Raw genomic sequence first — 18,730 nt, forward strand, 5'->3', positions numbered from 1 at the left:
AGGGGGTTAAGTACCCTAAGAACTCTAGGCGGTTACTCGATGCTTGATTAGACCGTTCAAGGCTAACACAGTTGAAGGGTAAGGCCAAGCGGATCGGATCTTACCTGGACGGACGAGATCTGACGGTTCGTGACCACGATCTGCAACAACGGTCCGAATCGGGCGCGAGAGACGAAGAGGCCCACTACTTCGCATTTAATGCAAAACGGCTAGCCCACGTCTCCTTAACTGGCGCACACGTGGATTGACATGTGGCCCACTGAAAGCGGAACCCAGTCAGGACCAGATTCGCTGTCAAGGCATCTGCAAATCCGCCTGCAGACAAAATTCGCCTGCAGATGAGATAATCTTGCAGCAGAAACTCGCTGACAAGAGTTCCTCTGCAGTTGAGGTTCTCCTACGGCCAAATTCTGACTAATGCAGGATTACAAGATGGAGCACACACGCAAGTGACAATAGACCAAAAACAAAAGGATAATTTCATTCATAGAAAGATATCCTAGTACAACTGGTAATCAGACAAGACAAAAAGAGGCAAAATTACAAGGCTTTCAATCGAAGTTCCGCCTCACGGATTTCTTCAGCATGGCGAAGCTCAAGCCTCCTTAGGACCTCTCGACGAAGATCTTCCTCTGTGCACGAGATCAAGTCTTGAATGGTCTCCCTGACATCCTTGAGAGCTCGATCCTTCTCCTCAACAGAGTCAGTGGTCAATCGCCGGCGAGACCTAATGCCCTCCAACTCTTTTGCCACCTGATCACGAGCCTTCTCTTGAACAACCAGGGAAGCCTGTGCGTCAGCTACAACCTGTTTCAGCCTCTCTATTTCGAAGGAGAGTCGGGAGAACTGGCTATCGACTGCTTCTTCCTCACAGGCCACTTGTGCATCCTCGGCTTTGACCTGCTCCGACTCCGCTGACAGCTTTAACTCTAGCGTCATGTTCTCATTCAGGCGGCGATCGCGATCTGCCATAGCTACTCGAACTTCGCGGGAGGCGAGATCAACAAGAGCGGAGCTTTCCGCACGAAGAGTGAGCAGCTGCCGAACAGCCCCCTCGACTTCGTTCAAACGCTGAAAGTAGGGCCTCGCCGCGGTAGCGCCGAGCCTCTTACGCAAGAAGGACGCATCGTGTTCTAGAACTTCCTTAAATTCTTCGAAGGGGCAATTCTCCTCCAAGACCAGCCGGGTGCAGTGGGCCAAAGTATCTTCGAAATTGGCCAGAGCTCGCGCCACCTGCGTCTTTCGCCAGCGTTCCAAGGGAGAGAGGGCGGACTCCTCCGCCGTGGATGAAATCACGATCGAGGTACCGATAGCCATAACCGTAGGAGTGGTAATTAGCACCACCGAAGCCGGGGTGACCAATGACGCCCTCGGAACAGCAGTCACGGCATCAACGGCCACCGTCGACAGGGAAGTGGTCACTTGCAGAGTAGAAGCCTCCCTTTGAAGCGGAGACTCTCGCACCGACGAACGATCCCCAGCCGACGCTTCCGCAGGAGCGGGAGATCCCCCTATTTGGCCAGGCGCGTCCTCAGGAGCCAAATCCTCTTCCTCGCTGGACAATGCCTCATGAACCGAGACATTGTCATCCTCCTCAGATTCGCCCGACTCCCCAGATGAGCGATTCGCCCAAGAGTGAGGATCCTCTTTACCTGCGACTTCACGGGCAGGATCAGCTACAAATACACGAAAAGGGGTTAACAGAGACCCCTCGAAAGGGACCCTACTAACAGTCGGGTACGGAAGGAAGAGTAATGCTAAAACACACGCTTACCTGAGCCGGTGGGCCCCTCCTCATCTCCAGGCTCCTCTTCTTCGTCGGAAGGAATGGAGATCACTTTCTCAATCGCACCTGCATAGGTCCAATGCCAATGTCAAAAGGCATGAGATCAACGTTGCGATCAAAGACACTGTTGCAAAGATTACCTCCTGATGCGGACGCAGAAGCCGCCGGGACTCCCGTCTGTGGCCTCACGCCAGACTGCGGAGGAGCGTCCTTCGAAGTCGCCGGAGCCGCCCCCGATGCAGCAGAAGAGGCGGGCAGCGCAGCTCCACACCCAGACGTCACCGCTCCGGGGATGCCTGCCTGGGGAACGTTATCCTGACCTTCCGCCGCTCGGACGGTCTCCGCTGTCTCATCACGACGGACCTTCTTAGCCGCCTCCGCTCGAGAACTCTCGGCCGCTGCCTCCCGCTGACGCTTCGAAAGAAGCGAGCTACTCGGAGACAGAAGGGGCGTCCCCATCTGTCCAATTGTCGGACTCTGGACCTGTCTTGGGCGTTCGGACTCCCGTGGTCCACCAGAGATACCCAACGAAGGACCAGGAGAAGGAACTCGAACCACGGGTGCCTCGGGCTCATCTAAACCAGCGTCAAAGCTCTCGGGGTCCTCCACTGGGTCCTCTGAGAACAACTCCCTAGCAGTTTGCTGGCCTCTTCGCCTTGAAGAACGGAGAGACCCTCTAGCAGGATGATCGCGTTCCGGCAGACATGCGTTTTGGAACCAGAAACCAGAGGGATTAGCACTGGCGCCCCGATACCATCGGCAGTATAGGAGCGTATGGTGTAAGTCGCGATCCTTCGCAGGTAGCTCAAAACGAGCCTGGGTACCACCAGCGTGGGTCCAAAACCATCCCCGAGCTCCATCCACCAGTCCCCCTTCGAAGTGTAGGCGGGGATTGGCGTTGCCCACAAACAATTAGTCGTACCCGAACTGGCGTGCAAACCTGCAAGGAATATACGGCTCGAGGTAACACACAGAGCCTGTGCGTAGAATGTGATACCCCGGCCGAATATTCACCAACCATCGAAAAGCGCCACGCGAGAGAGCTGTGGAGCGATCCGCCGTCGGCACGTCCCTGAGAGACTCGCCGTATCTTCCTCCGCTGAAGTAAGGGAAGAAACGACGAAAATTGTAGTGAACAAAATGGGAGAGCGTCTTCCGCGCATCGGGAATGTCTTTACACTTCCAGGAGCACCTCTCCAAACGCTCGAGGAACGGAACGAACCTATCTCCTTGAAGAGTCGCGGGGACGCTCATCAAACACTCACAGTGGTAAACAAACCACGCTATCAAGTAAGTGTACGGTAGTCCCACTCTGGGATTGGGGGTCCTGACAACTCCCCCTTCCCCTTCGTCAACAGTCGACACACGGCAGAACTGGGCCGTCAACGTGCGGAGTCCTCGATGGATACAGGCTATCGTCGCCGATACCAAAGAATAGGACTTCCCGTGAGCTAAACAAACTGCGGGATACACCACCTCCACCGGGATCGCCTCAAAGGAATGAGTGGGGACCACGCACCTCTTCAGCCACAACATGAGGTACCCCGCGAGCAGGGCCTTCCCAGAGATAGGGGACATGGCCTGATGGTGAAATGAATGGAAAATTGTTCCAGACCTGAACCCGCCCTCGTCATGATCGAGAGTTATAGTGGCTTCCTCTTCAGCCATCCTCCTCTCCACTTCGGCCTGGTCGCACCCGCCTAGAGGAATAGCAGGCTTCCCTTTGACGTCATTCCCCGGGAACAGATAGTCAGCCCAATTCTTATGACTAATCCCCGGAGTCCTCTTTTTCTTCCCCTTGTGATCCCTAGCCCCTAAGGTGCTGAGGCAGATGTGATAATGGGAGAGCAACTCCCACAGAGTTTCCACTGCCAAGGGAGAACAGTCGGAAAGCTGGTCGATCTCTTCTTGGTCAGGGACGTATTCCTCGTAAGGGAAATCCCCCAGAGGCAGCCCTGACACGTCATACATCTCGTGAGGGGAAATACCAAGCTCACCGTTGTGGGTGAAGAAGGTGCCGCTTTCCGCACAATACAGTTCCAGGATGCTGTGGAACTGAGAGGCATTAATCCTCAAACCATGTCGAGTGGCTTGGATGGCCACATACAGCTCCGAATCCTTGAGATCGGAATTCTCGGCAAGGATGCAGTCGGTAATCTTGGACCACCAAGTATCGCTGCCTGGCGCAGAATATACCCACCCCGGGGCTCTGAAGTCCTTTGGGGGAAAACTCTCGCCTACTCGGAAGAAGCGGTGACGGAAAGTCTCTGCTACCGCCGTCGACTCCCCTGCAGGCGGCTCGTTAGACAATAGGCCAGGGCGCAGACCCGTCACGCGCTTACATGAGCCCTCCACCCCATATCCTGCCGTGGAGCCTGTAAAGACACCACAGGTGCACCGGACCCAAGGAAGGAAATCGGGGAGGCGCTGGATTACCTTCACCTCCGGCGAAGCCAATGGCCACGCCCTTCAGGAGGGCTCGGTCGGAAGAGGTCACTACAAAACAGAGTCAAGGAAAATCAGGAGGCAGATGCAGATCCGCCTGTCAAGAAGCGAAATTCGCCAGACATGACGAGACCCGCTTGCATAGGCCACGTTCGCCTCTATTAGACGAAAATCGAACTCGCCTGTCAGAAGACGAGTTCACTCTCGCCTAATAGAGACCAATCTCGCCTATAAAGACTGGAATCACCCAACGCGAATGAAGGTAAAATCCGCCTGAAAAGGGGGAGTTTTACCAAGATCACGGGGATCGCATAACCTACCAAGGTAAGATGAGCAGCACTCATCTTCCTGGCACGACAGCGGTGACTAACACAGGGACGTTAAAGTAAAATTTCCCAACTTACCCGATCGCGACTCCGGCATATCAGCAGTCGCACCGGCGGACAGGCGGTTGGAATAGCGTCCGGGACCCTTTCCCCTCACCTTACACCTCTTGGATTTCGGCGCCATTGAAACGAAGCGGGAATTCTTTCTCTTTTGGGAGGTTTTCACACACAGTAACTTTCAAAAAGAGGAGAGGGACAGAACCTATTTAAAGGCGAAAAGACTTGCGTGACCCCGATGGCACTTGCAAAGCAAGACGCTCGCGTTCAAGAGACGTGGCCACGATCGAAATCGACGGCCCAGATTGCCCTTCACAACTCGTTCTGCAGTTGCGAAAGAGCCGTTGAAAAAGGGAACGGGCCGTTCGAAGCCCGAAACCCGAACCAAAACCCGCGACGCGATCTAACGGCCTAATTCGAAGACCACGGCCACGATGCATCGTGGGGCGAAACACACGAAGCTGACATCATGTTGTCAAATCACGATCACCACGACCCGATGGGACCACGCCGCATTAGCTGGGAAACACGAAGCCCCATCAATGGACACGTGGCTCGTCTCCCATCAGATCTGGTTTCGCCTCAAAAATGAGAGGTCTCGCCTACGAATACTTGGCCTGACCCCGCAAGTCGCACGAAATTTGGCTCCTAGAGACTAATTTCTCCTTGACGATTCATTCGCCCTTAAAAGTAAAATTACGAATGAAGCCAATAGAATGACCTCACTTAAACGGTTAAACCCACGCCTCAGACGGCTAAGGGTTAGAGCAGAAATCTTAGCATTAAGCCTAAGAGAAACTGTTCAGCAACTCATCATACTGAGGGGAATAGTATGGCTAGCCCGATTCAAACGGTAATCGGTAAAGGCACATCAAACCCGTTGATAGCTGAGGGTTTGCTAAAAATCCTAAAAGAAATCAAATGCGCTTGCTTCGCCAAGAATTTCTTCATTCAAAGTATTCCAGACCACACGCAAGCCAGTTTAGGTTCGAAAATTTTGAAGGGGGTCTTGTAGACGGTAAAAAATACCTCCATGGGCTTACAGGAAATTCAAGAACTCGCACGCTCAGTTCTCTAGCACGGGCCTAAACCGTGTAGACGTCAAATGTACTCGGTTCTAGGTTCGCCTAACGATCGGCTCGCCTGCACGAGTTGGGATGGGCCATCCCATCTCTCTCGACCCGAAGGGAGAAGGCACGGTCCCCCCAGACCGTTAAGCGGCCGCCCACAGTACGAAGGCCTGGATAGGTGTCGAGTCAACCTGAGCATTCATAAATGCGACTCACCTCAGCTGTCTGGGTCAAGAGCTGGATCCGCTGGCACTCGGTAAGTTGGTTAGACCCACTCGAGTACTGTGCACCTACTTCGCCGCCTCTCCTGACCGGAAAGGAGAAAGCACCGTGCTCAAAGCACGCCGGGCGGTCACGCACAGTACGAGTGATCGGACAGACACCTCATCGGTCTGCGAACTCATAAATGCGGTTCATTAATGCTGGTCAAGTCCACTCGGATAGCAGACGGCTGTTGCCTCATATACAAGGATGGGCCTTCCTATTTTAGGTGACAGGACATAAAGCACAATCCCTCGAATGACCATTCATGGTATCGAGGAGCAGCTAGACGTCTCTGAAGAAGATATGGTCACATCCCATAATTCAAGGATGAGTCAAGCTGTCCCTCTTCCATTTAAAAAGCCCCTTCCAGCGCACTAGAGGAGAGGTCGCAAACTTAGAGAAAAAGAGTTGAGACCAAGCTCTCTGCATAATCTTTGCATTGCAGCACCACTGTCTAGTTCCGAGCTCCGATCGCCGGCGAACTAAGCAGACCCAAACTCCCTCGAGTTGAGCTTCTACTGCGAACTGAAGCTCTTCAGCAACCTCGATCGAACGGTCCAAGGGAAGCAGACTCGACATGAGCATCGAGCGAAGCGTCCTATAGCCACCTAAAGTCCCCACACAAAACAAAGAGGGCATTCCCTCTGCTTCTGTTGTAACCATTTGATTATTAGTTTGTAATAAGCTTTCTTATTAATACAAACGAACATTCCCTGTTTTCGGGAAATCAAATTTACACCATACATCAGCGTGCATGCTTAGGGTGAAAAATATGAAATAGTTGTTTCACTACTTGATATAGATTTGTGGATATGTAGATATATGGTTTTACGATTTCAATATTTTTATTAGTTATTTAATTATCTTTAGTCTCCAAACATTATTACTATTAAGTTGTAAACATATGCTAATTTTACAATGGATTTAGATGGATAATGTAGATGAAGAACAATTGAAGAGGATGTGTGCTAATACAACTGCCTACGGTGGTCATGATAATAACCTGTATTCTGAGAATACGTGCTAACCGCAAGACAATTTATCTTGTACGAAGGAAGAAAAAATCAAAAAAATTTATTGCAGAGAAGCTCACTTCAAACGTGTATTGGAAGGCTATAGTAATAGTTGTCGGTCTTATATTAGAATGAGACCGAGTGCCTTTTCTAAACTTGCTGAAGTAATAAAAGAAAATGGTTTATTAAAGGATATCAGACATGTTCAAGTCGAAGAACAGCTCACTATGTTCCTAAGTATAGTGGATCATAAAACTAAAAATAGAATAATAAGAACTGAGTTCATAAGATCGAGAGAAACAGTGAGTAGATATTTTAATAAAGTCCTACAAGAAATGAATGGGTTGCGTAATCGCTATATGAAGCAAGCTCCAAATAAAGTTCCTATAGAGATTGCAAAAAACCCAAATTATTTTCCTTACTTCAAGGAAAAAATAATACATACACCTCAACATCTGTTTTAAGTAAATAGGTGTTTTATTGAATATTTTATAACTTATATATTTTTATAGGATTGCATTGGTATGATAGATGACACACACGTTGACGCAGTGTTACCCAGTAACCTAGTTACCCGCTTTAGAGGGCGAAAAGGTGTGACACAAAACGTCCTAGCAGCATGCGTCCCTAATAAACTATTCACCTATGTCCTAGCTGGGTGGGAGGGAGCAGCAAATGACTATAGAATATTACAAGATGTTTTGTCGATACCACAGCCTTACGGGCTTCGAGTTTATGATGGTATTAATTCTTACTTGTTCACACTTAAAAAAATTAAATACTTATCAATAGTGTGATCTGAAGATACTGTTCTATTTAATGTAGGTAAATATTACCTATATGACGATGGATACACCACAATATTAGGCTTCATATCTCCATATCGCGGTGTATGATATTATTTAAAAGAGCATACCGGTAGGACACCAAAGAATAGAAAAGAATTGTTCAATTTAAGGCATTCTTCTTTAAGATCAAAAATTGAATGCACATTTGGTATATTGAAGAACCGGTTTAAAATACTATCGGCGAAGCCAAATTATCCATTTCCCACTCAAGTGGACATTGTACTAGCGTGTACCGTGTTACACAATTTTATTGCTATAGAAGTTCTAGATGATAATATTTTAAATGAAAATGTAGAAATTGATGAAGATAATAGGGACGTGACAAATGAAGACGACTCAAGTATGGTGGATTATACTCAAACTAGGACACAAAGAGATGATCGAGATGAAAGAAATGAATGGAAGGAGTTACGAGATCAAATTGCTTGGGTGATCTGGGTGGATTATTGTGCAAAGTATAATGGTGGTAACACAATGGAAAGTGGATTAACTTAATGTGATGTTTGTTCTATCTCGATGTAATAACTTGTCTTATTTTCTTATTGTTCGCAACTATCCATTTTAATGTTTCTTAGCAAGTACTAAACATTACTACAATTATCATCTACTCTCTATTCATGTTGTTTACAAAATGTAGGTGTTTCATATATTTCTTTTCTAATGCAAATTGTTAAATGCATGCATATTATATATTGATTGATTTAGATTTCTTTAATAATAATGTCTACTTGTGCAATATATATTAGGTATGGCTAACAATCAGGCGGATAAGCAGACAGTGCCTTCTCATTCTAATGCTCCGCTAAATCCAACTGCTAACATTAATATGAACTTCATGCCTGTTCAACCACAACCTTTCTCTTCACCCCGTCACACATTCTCACCATTCTCACTATATTATGTCAATTATGGTGGAATGACACAGCAACCAATGTTATACGTGAGCATGTTAAGCAGTCCATAAGGTTTACCATTTCCCATAGCTAGTTCTCAAAGTAGTGGACCTAATCAATTTTCACCAAACACTAGTGATTCAGTTGAGAAGGTTATTCATGACTTTGATGGTGAGGAGCACACTTCACCAATGAAAAAAGAAAAAAATAGCTCATAAGAAAACGGTCCTGGGGACAAGGTTGAACTCAAGAGGTGTGGCTAATAAGTTTTGGCTTCCAGAGCACGATGAGGTGCTCATTCCTTATCTTGCAGAATTAGCATTAGATGGGCTAAAGCCAAACAAGAACTTTAAGATAGAAGCTTATAAAATAGCAACGATGAAAATCAACATGCAATTCAGGACTGATTTCACTCATATACATGTCATTAACCACTTGAAATGCTTGAGAAACAAATTCAATGACATGAAGGCTTGCCTTGATACAAGTGGAGCTGGGTGGGATGAAATAAATAAAATGATTACACTGGATGACGAAACGTTGAAATCGGGTATAACATTCAACATCTACATTGTTATTAGTAATTAATAATTTGGTTCACAACTTATGATTATTTGTTATTATAGGACAAATCCAAATCTAAGTTCAAAGCGTACATAAACAAACCCCTCCCTCACTTCAAAAATTTACAAGTCCAAATCTAAGTTCAAAGCGTACATAAACAAACCCCTCCCTCACTTCAAAAATTTACAAGTGATCATGGGTGATGACCAAGCTAAGGACAAACCCCTCCCTCACTTCAAAAATTTACAAGTGATCATGGGTGATGACCAAGCTAAGGGTGAATTTGTCCTGTGTATGCTAACATTGGGTGTAGTAGGTCCATACCTATTCCTGATGATGATAGTGAGATTCCAGAGGAGAGTAAAACTATACCACAATCTGATGCTTGTAACCAAAAACAACCGACTAGATATAAGTCTAAGAGTAAGGACAACATGAATTCATCCTCTAACAAGAAACCTAAAAAATAAAACCGTGAAGAGGAAATGTTATGTGCCTTTGTTGACTCAATGTCTCAGTTAATGAGAAATCAACACATTATTCATTGGACTGAGCAGTTGGTTGCAGCGTTGAAAGAACATATGACTGAATATTCTGAGGAATTTCTGGATAGGATTTTAGATCACTTATATGACAATGAACATGAAGCTAGAAGGTTTTTCATAAAAGGCAAGGAAGGTCAGCAGAGGTACATTACCAACCTGATTAACGACCAAGGTTGGTCTGTTAACTAATTTGTTCAGTTTGGATTACATGTTGATGGAACATTTTGTTGTGCACGCGTATATGTTGTTGCGCATATATCGTTTTGTTATTTGCAAACTATTAATGTTATAATACTTCTTATTATGAAAACTCTATAACATCATGTAATTAATGAATTGGTACTTTTTAACTTTTGATGCAAGTAAGTATGGATAGGCATAACCAATGAGTTCTTAATGTTGTTCCTTTGCTTTTAATGATAGGTGAAGCTAATTTGTTGCCCCTTTGCTGTGGATTTTTTTGGTTGTCAGGTGGAGCTTGTGTAGCTCCTTAGCTTTGGGTTTATTGCTATCGGTTTTTGAGCTTGTATAGCTCCTTGGCTTTGGGGTTTTGCCTGTTAGTTGGAGCTTGTGTAGCTCTTTGGCTTTCGGTTTTTTTTTTGCCATCAGGTTTGTGGAGCTTGTGCAACTCTTTCATTTGGGTTTATTGATGTCGGTTGTTGAGCTTGAGATTGTTCTTGGCTTTTTTGGCGTTTTGGCTGTCAGGTGGAGCTTGTTTAGCTCTTTGGCTTTGGGTTTTTTTGCCATCAGGTTTGTGGAGCTTATGTAGCTCCTTGGCTTTGGGCTTATTGTTGTCGGTTTTTGAGCTTGTGTGGCTCCTTGGCTTTGGGGTTTTGCCTGTTAGTTGGAGCTTGTGTAGCTCTTTGGCTTTTGGTTTTTTTTGTCATCTGGTTTGTGGAGCTTGTGCAGCTCCTTCATTTGGGTTTATTGTTGTTAGTTGTTGAGCTTGACATTGTTCTTAGCTTTTTTGGGGTTTTGGCTGTCAGGTGGAGCTTGTTTAGCTCTTTGGCTTTGGGTTTTTTTGCCATCAGGTTTGTGGAGCTTATGTAGCTCCTTGGCTTTGGGCTTATTGCTATCGGTTTTTGAGCTTGTGTAGCTCCTTGGCTTTGGGGTTTTACCTGTTAGTTGGAGCTTGTGTAGCTCTTTGGCTTTCGATTTTTTTTGCCATCAGGTTTGTGAAGCTTTTGCAGCTCCTTCATTTGGGTTTATTGTTGTCGGTTGTTGAGCTTGAGATTGTTCTTGGCTTTTTTGAGGTTTTTGGCTATCAAGTGGAGCTTGTTTAGCTCTTTGGCTTTGGGTTTTTTTGTGCGTTTTTTCTGTTGTTGGTTTTGATGCTAACATTAGGGTTATGTTGCTATCGGTTGATGTGTGGTTGGAGCATGATGTGCTCCATAGTTGATATTTGGCAATAATGATGATTAGCGTTTACTGAGAATGCAATCTAACTTACAGCGTTTATTATATTCAGATGAGGCAAAATGTAGCCTACATTGAATTGACAATGTCTAGGCGAGGCAATCCATCATTAGAATACAATTTGTAATAAACCTGTAAGTTATAGGTGGGGCATTTAATTTTGACAAGTTGATCTATTCCTGAGCCATACAATATCAACTAGAATTTGTACTCAATTCCAATAACGGTTTTCATTACAACATCAATAGTTTTTGCAAGTACAAGTACATGAAATGCGGTTTATAATAATTAAAACAATACAAAAAATTGCTAATAAAATTGCTAAAATTTTCCAAGCTAATAGTTGATTTTCGACAAGTCCCAATTCTTTCTTCATCCTCTTTTATTTCAAAAAATATTTATCTCCGTACCTTTTTTCTTTGACATATTGGTTTCCTTGGTTGCTTATTTCTCCTTTTTCATCAGCCCATTCAAAAAAATTGCATTATTTATTTGGGAATTTTGCACACCCCTAATAACACATTCCCTTATTTTTACCATTCTTGCACACTTTCATCGGTGTTCGGAGATTGTAGTCGCAATAACTTCATAATTCTGGGGGCATTCTTCTGATATCATATTGATGTCGGGGAGGCAAATTGCAAACAAAGAAAATTTATAAATTGGTAAGAATGGAGAATGCATTGGAAAAATAAGCTCTCAAGCTAAATTTATAGCGAACTAGCCGCACCACTATGCGATGCTATCTACTTTCCACAACCTTGATAAGGGCCAAATACATTTAAGCTTGAAGAACTATGATTTAAAACGATTGTTTACATATATACCTCGAAATAATGATTATATCCCATGAGATTTAGCCGTGTCCCTATACTTTATCTTTTATAATTTTTTGGGCAAAATAGCCAAATTGGTATATTTTGTTGACCCTCGGTGACAGATTGGTATATATTTTTTTGATTTTGACAAATTGGTATTTTATCTGAACTCCGACGCCAAATTGGTATATTATCTAGACTCCGGCGCCAAATACCCCTTAAGTTTGGTCGGATCTAAATTTTCCAACCAGTTTTCTCACATGACGGCTCACGTGATCCCCAGCTGGCGGGATTTATTGCACAAAACCCCCTAATCTTGCGACTATTCTTAAAAAAACCCTCCTATTCCTCCTCTCCCTCCTCCTCAACCTCTTCAACCTCTCCCCATCACCCACGCTCGCCAGCTCAGCAAACCCTCAACCCCCACTCCTCCCCCTCCCCCTCCTCCTCATGTATTTACTACTTAGAACAACACTAGAACTACGGCTGGACACTGCTAAGGATGATAAACTATAAAAATGTCAATGTTGATTACAAATACAATCATGATAAGTGATACAGGGAAAATGTGTTCCTGTGGAGAAATTTGAAGGGAAGGAATTCAACCTGAGATACTTCCAAAGCCCTAAAGAACACATCCTAAGAGATCTTTCTCCTGGCAAACCATGCAATACTCTATCATAAAAAAACCTTTACCACTGTGCGCCGTGACTGCCACTCTGTTTTCTTCAATTGCTAGACTTTATATTTTAAAATTTACTCATGAAATCTCTGTGCAGGTAAGAGTTTTAATGCTAGTACAAGCTAAAATTTGATCAGCTAGTACAAAAAGTTAGGATTTTTACAGCATAAAACAGTTCGAGAATCAAAATGAAAAGATACCCAGAAAGGGAAAACAGAAATTAAAGTGAATTTGGTGAGGATATACCTTCAGTCTTAATCCCTTATCCATTTTATCCCCATATTCAGATCCCCCTCTCTGTCTATCTCTAAAGACGACAGAAATCCCACAATGAGAATTAAATACATAGTGCAAACAAAATACCAACTTTGAAATGAGAATTATTGTTTTAATTTGTTGGCTGTTGCTGCTTCTAAAAACTGTACATGAGGAAGAGTGAGAGGGGAAGGAGGAGGAGTTAGGTTGAGGGGTTGCTGAGCTGGCGGAACAAAATACCAACTTTGAAATGAGAATTATTGTTTTAATTTGTTGGCTGTTGCTGCTTCTAAAAACTGTACATGAGGAAGAGTGAGAGGGGAAGGAGGAGGAGTTAGGTTGAGGGGTTGCTGAGCTGGCGGGCGTGGGTGATGGGGAGAGGTTGAAGAAGATGAGGAGGAGGAGGGAGAGGGGGAGGAGGAAGATGAGGTTTTTTTTAAGAATAATCACAAGATGAGGGGGGTTTTGAAAACACCCTGGGGGGTGAATATGGTTTATGCTAATCTTATTAGATATTAATACCGATTAAAACTTATTAACAAATTATTCTTGCAAGATAGATATACAATGTGTTATGAGCAAGAATGAGCAATATAAATAAAAGGCAAAATCCTAGCAATGAGATACACTATGAGATATATGTAAGGATATAAACACAAGAGTAAACAATGTAGTGGGATAAATAAACAATGCAAGAATGACGATATAAGATATGAGCACAAATAAAAGAACGCTAAAGCAAACTCAAACGCACGATATGTTTACGGCGTTCGGTCAACCACTTGACCTACGTCTCCGCTCCTCACCTCGAGGAGATCTCCACTATCATAACTGGGTTTTTTACGCTCACCCGAATAACGTTTACACCTCACAACTCAGTTTTCTAGATCACCGAAAACTTTACAACTTACACACTTAAAAATACACTCACACCCTCTAAGTGTTGGCCTAACCCGTGTTACCTTCCTCAAGTGTTCGGAATTACCACCTCTCACTAGGTTTTACTACCGACCCCACTCCTCTTGGAACCGACCCCGTCTCTCACCACACATTTCTCTCTGTACAAGTGTAATACAATGTGTAACCCATAAAATGGCTCAAATAAAAGATTTTGTTCTCTACAATAGGTGAGAACACAATATAAGATCACTCTTATAATATCACAATCACACAACCCAATATATGATGTATGAAATACTAAAAGTTCAAATAGGGATGTGTGTGATAAAATGAGCTCAAATGAAATCTAACTCAAATAGCAAACTAGCAATAAAATGAATATGATAAAAAAAGTAACAATTTGCTAGAGAAAAGAGTTAGAAAAACTTCTCTATAAACACAATAGAGGATGAAGAAGATTGAGGATGAATTCCTCAATTAAAAATGCAAGCCTCCTCTTTGTAAACTCAAACTTAGAAAACTTAAACAAACTTTAAACTCTTGTTAGAAACCCTCTTTGATGCTCTTCAGAAGTGAAATAGTAAGGGGTATATATAGGATGAAAAACCAAAGCTCAAAACCCAAGAAAATCTAGCAAAAAGACAAAACTACAAAAAGACTGGAAAATAGCCGTTGGGACAAATCAGTCGACTGACGGGTTGCGTCAGTCGACTGATGAGCTGACCGTTACAGGCAAACGACAACTTATCAGTCGACTGATGACCTCATCAGTTGACTGGTCAGTCGACCAGAATTAAAATAGAAACTTTCGACTATTCCAGGCGATTTCTTCAGTCGACTAAACACATGTATCAGTCGACTGATAACATGTTATCAGCCTGTTTTGATTAGTAAAAACCAACTTTGAAGAGCCTTAAAAATAGCAAATAAATTCTAAAAAAATATAAAACTTTGGGAAAAGTTTATAAACATGTATATGAACATGTTGAAAAAGGAATATTTCAATTTGCTCTTATCATTTGTGAAATCTCAAAAATATTTAAAAACACTAAAATATATGTGTTTATAAACATGTTGATTTTGTCATTTAGCTCAAATCAAGTTTTAAAAACTTGTGTAATGTTTATATAGACATAATAAAAGATGTTTATGATGTATAATATAGTCTAAAACATATTAACATAGAATTTGCATAAAAGTACCTATGTTTTGAGAAAATCACAAATGTATGTGTATGTGTGTGTGTGTGTGTATTGAGCTTAAAGAATTGCACTCAATATATATAAACCTATACTAAGTATACCAAGAATGAATCTTCTGAAGCTTGAACTTGATTGATTGACTTGATTTGCATAGGCTTCAATATCAATGTAGCTCATTTACATGCGTATATTAAACAACACAAAACAAAATACTAAAACCAATATTAGTCGTAAATTGTTTGTTAAATCATCATCAAACCAAGAAGGCTAACAGTTTTGTACAATAAATCCCGTCAGCTGGGCATCACGTGAGCCGTCACGTGAGAAAACTGGCCAGAAAATTTGGATCCGGCCAAACTTAAGGGGTATTTGGCGCCGGAGTCCAGATAATATACCAATTTGGCGCCGAAGTCCATATAATATACCAATTTGTCAAAATAAAAAAATATATATCAATCTGTCACCGAGAATCAACAAAATATACCAATTTAGCTATTTTGTCTTAAACAGATAGGATAGGATGTAGAACTGAGCATGAGAGGTTTATAAGTTTGATCAGTCATGGTTAAAGAAAGGTAGTTAAGTATTTATGGAACTTTAATTGCATTTGCATTCCCAAAAGGAATGGTTAATTTGCCTTTTTGAAACTCTAAAACATACCATTTATATAATAAATAAGTGTAATTGAATAATGGGTTAAAACATATATGCACTATGGATTACAGAAACTCATATTATCTAATTAGATGACAAAGTTTATTAATGATTTATTTGTATTAAATTATCTACTTAATGAATATGTATTTTAAAAAGGGTGCTGCTATAGGGAACGAAATAGGGGGGGAGGGTGGGCAAGGGTGGTAGGGGTGAGGTGTCTCGCATACAAATGCATGATGTCCTGTTCATGAATATTGCATCATGCATTCAAGGAGCACACCCGTGCCCCCCCGACCCCCCCCATATTTGGGTCCGCTAAGGTATTTGTTTCAAAAAATATGAACTAAATTAAAAATTAAGAATATGAAAAATAAAAGTTACCATATAATAAATATTAAATGATGTGCGCTGTTCTGTGTAATTCATTAAGAGTGATAGAGAATTGAATTATTGAGGTATGACCTTGTTTAAACGGGCTAAAATACTAGTTTAAAATAATAAACTCATCGTTAAATCAATCAAGAAAAATCAATTTGTTCAATATATGGTTCCAATTTTGGCACAATCATGTACAAAATAAAACCAAGTTTATTTGATCATTCTATTAGCAAACGTAGAAGATGGAATAGAAAGAAAATTTTGAGCCTTATGGTAGAAGATGAATTAGAAAGAAAAGTTACGACCTTGGTAGAGACTAGGCCGGAGCCCGGCCCCGGGCCCGACCGGGCCGGGTACCGGGCCGGCCCGGTTTTTTTTCTTTTTTTATCAAAATTTTAAATTTTATTTATATTTTAAATTATAAAAAAAAAGACAAAAAATTAAAAAAACAATAATTTTATTAATCACTTAAAATGACATAAATTATAAATAAAAAATTATAAAAATAAATTCTTTATTAATAATTAATAAATCATTTACAAATTACAAGTATAAATTTATTTTGGAATTCATCGCATCACAATAGATAAGTACATCCCAACTAGGTTTTTTTTTAAATTTCTTTTCTTTTCTTTTTTTTTGATAAAAAAATGCTAACAATTAGTTTAATATTATTATATTTTATATAATTATGTATTATTATATACTTCCAAATTATTATGTAACTATATATTATATAGACATATATTATATGTAAATATATTGTATATATTTATAAGTTATAATTTGAGAGAGAGAGAATCGCATAAGTAGCCGTTGCCCGTTGGGCCAATGGGGAAGAAGTAGCCGTTGTAATATACTATACTTATATATACTTATATACTAAGAGAGAGAGTATATACACACACATATATAAGAGAGAGTATACTTATATATACATATATACTAATGGAGAGAGTATATTAGTATATATATATATATACACACATATATTATACATATATAAGATAGTGTATACTTATATATACTTATATAAGAGAGAGTATACATATATAAGAGAGAGTATACTTATATATACATATATACTAAGAGAGAGAGTATATATATACATACATACATACATTATACATATATAAGAGAGAGTATTCTTATATATACTTATATAAGAGAGAGTATACTTATATATACTTATATACTAAGAGAGAGTATATATATACACACATATGACATATTATACACATATAGAAATATATTATATATACATATATTATACATATATAATATAATACATAAAAACAAAAAATAAAAAAAATTAATCCGGGCCGGGCACAAAAGAGCCGGCCCGGGCCCGGCCCGGAGCCCAAACTTGGCCCGGGTTTCCGGGCCGAGGCCGGGCCCGGGCCGGGCTCTGGTCCGGGCCCGGGTCGCGGGCTATTTTGGACAGCCCTAGTAGAGACTAAAAAACAACCAAAGGAAAACATCGGCAAGAAGAAGAAAGAGATTAATCTCAAAGTTCTAAGATTACCCTTATTTGTTCTTTAATTTATCCAACTTAGAAAAGGGAAAAAATCATAGTTCCCTTTTAAAGTACGAGTTAAAGAAAAGCTTTCCATGGTCAATATTACTATGCACTATTTTGAATATTTTGTTTAAATCTTAACCTATTCTTTATAACTATATTTTATCCTAATTTCATATGAACTACCTACAGCTTAATAATTTTAAAATTTTTTAATAAAATAGCTCTACTGTATTAGTTTGTTAAGGTAAAGAACTAATATGCAATAATATATGAAGTATTACAAAAAATTTGAAAATTTTTAAAAATTATAGAAAATACTCTTAAAAGTTCAAAATTGCACAAAACAACTTAAGGTTTCAAAACTTAAAATAATAAACATGAAATCTAAAAATTAGTAGCAGCCTACATAGAATTTAAATTTTATAATTAACTCCCTCGACATTCCAAAAATTGTAGAAACATTCTAAGTTTATATAATAAAAAGGCACTTTGAAATTCTAGAATTTTAAAACTAGTAAAAATGAATTCAAGGGTTTACCATCAGACATCTAAAAATTTAAAATTTGTTAAAATGGTCTCAAAGTTATAAAATTGCAAAAAAATCTCTTAAAAGTTTAAAAGCACAAAAACATGAAGTTTCAACACTTATAACTAGTATATATCAAATCTGAAAATTATCAATACACCGCTAAAAATTTAAATTTTATAACAAACAATCTAAAGTTTCAATAATTACAAAAATACACCCTTAAAATTTTAGAAGTGTAAGAAATATCCTGATATTCGAAAACCTACCACTAACATATGAAATATGAAAATTACAAGCATGTAACGTAAAATTTAATTTTTTTTAAATATACTCTCAAAGTTTAAAATTTGCAAAACACACCCTTAAAAATTTTAAATCACCAAAAAAGACTAAATTTTCAAATCGTAGCAAATAAAAGAGTAGTTGTTTGATTCTCTTTAATTAGGATATATAAATCTAGCTTCCAATTTAAGGTTTACTGACATTTTTTAGCATCTAAAAGTAGTCTAATTTTATCGAAAAAGATAAATGTGAAGAAAGATTGATGTTGGTTCAGAAAA

The sequence above is a fragment of the Asparagus officinalis genome, chromosome 10, assembly GCF_001876935.1.
Source record: "Asparagus officinalis chromosome 10, Aspof.V1, whole genome shotgun sequence".
Taxonomy (NCBI): Eukaryota; Viridiplantae; Streptophyta; class Magnoliopsida; order Asparagales; family Asparagaceae; genus Asparagus; species Asparagus officinalis.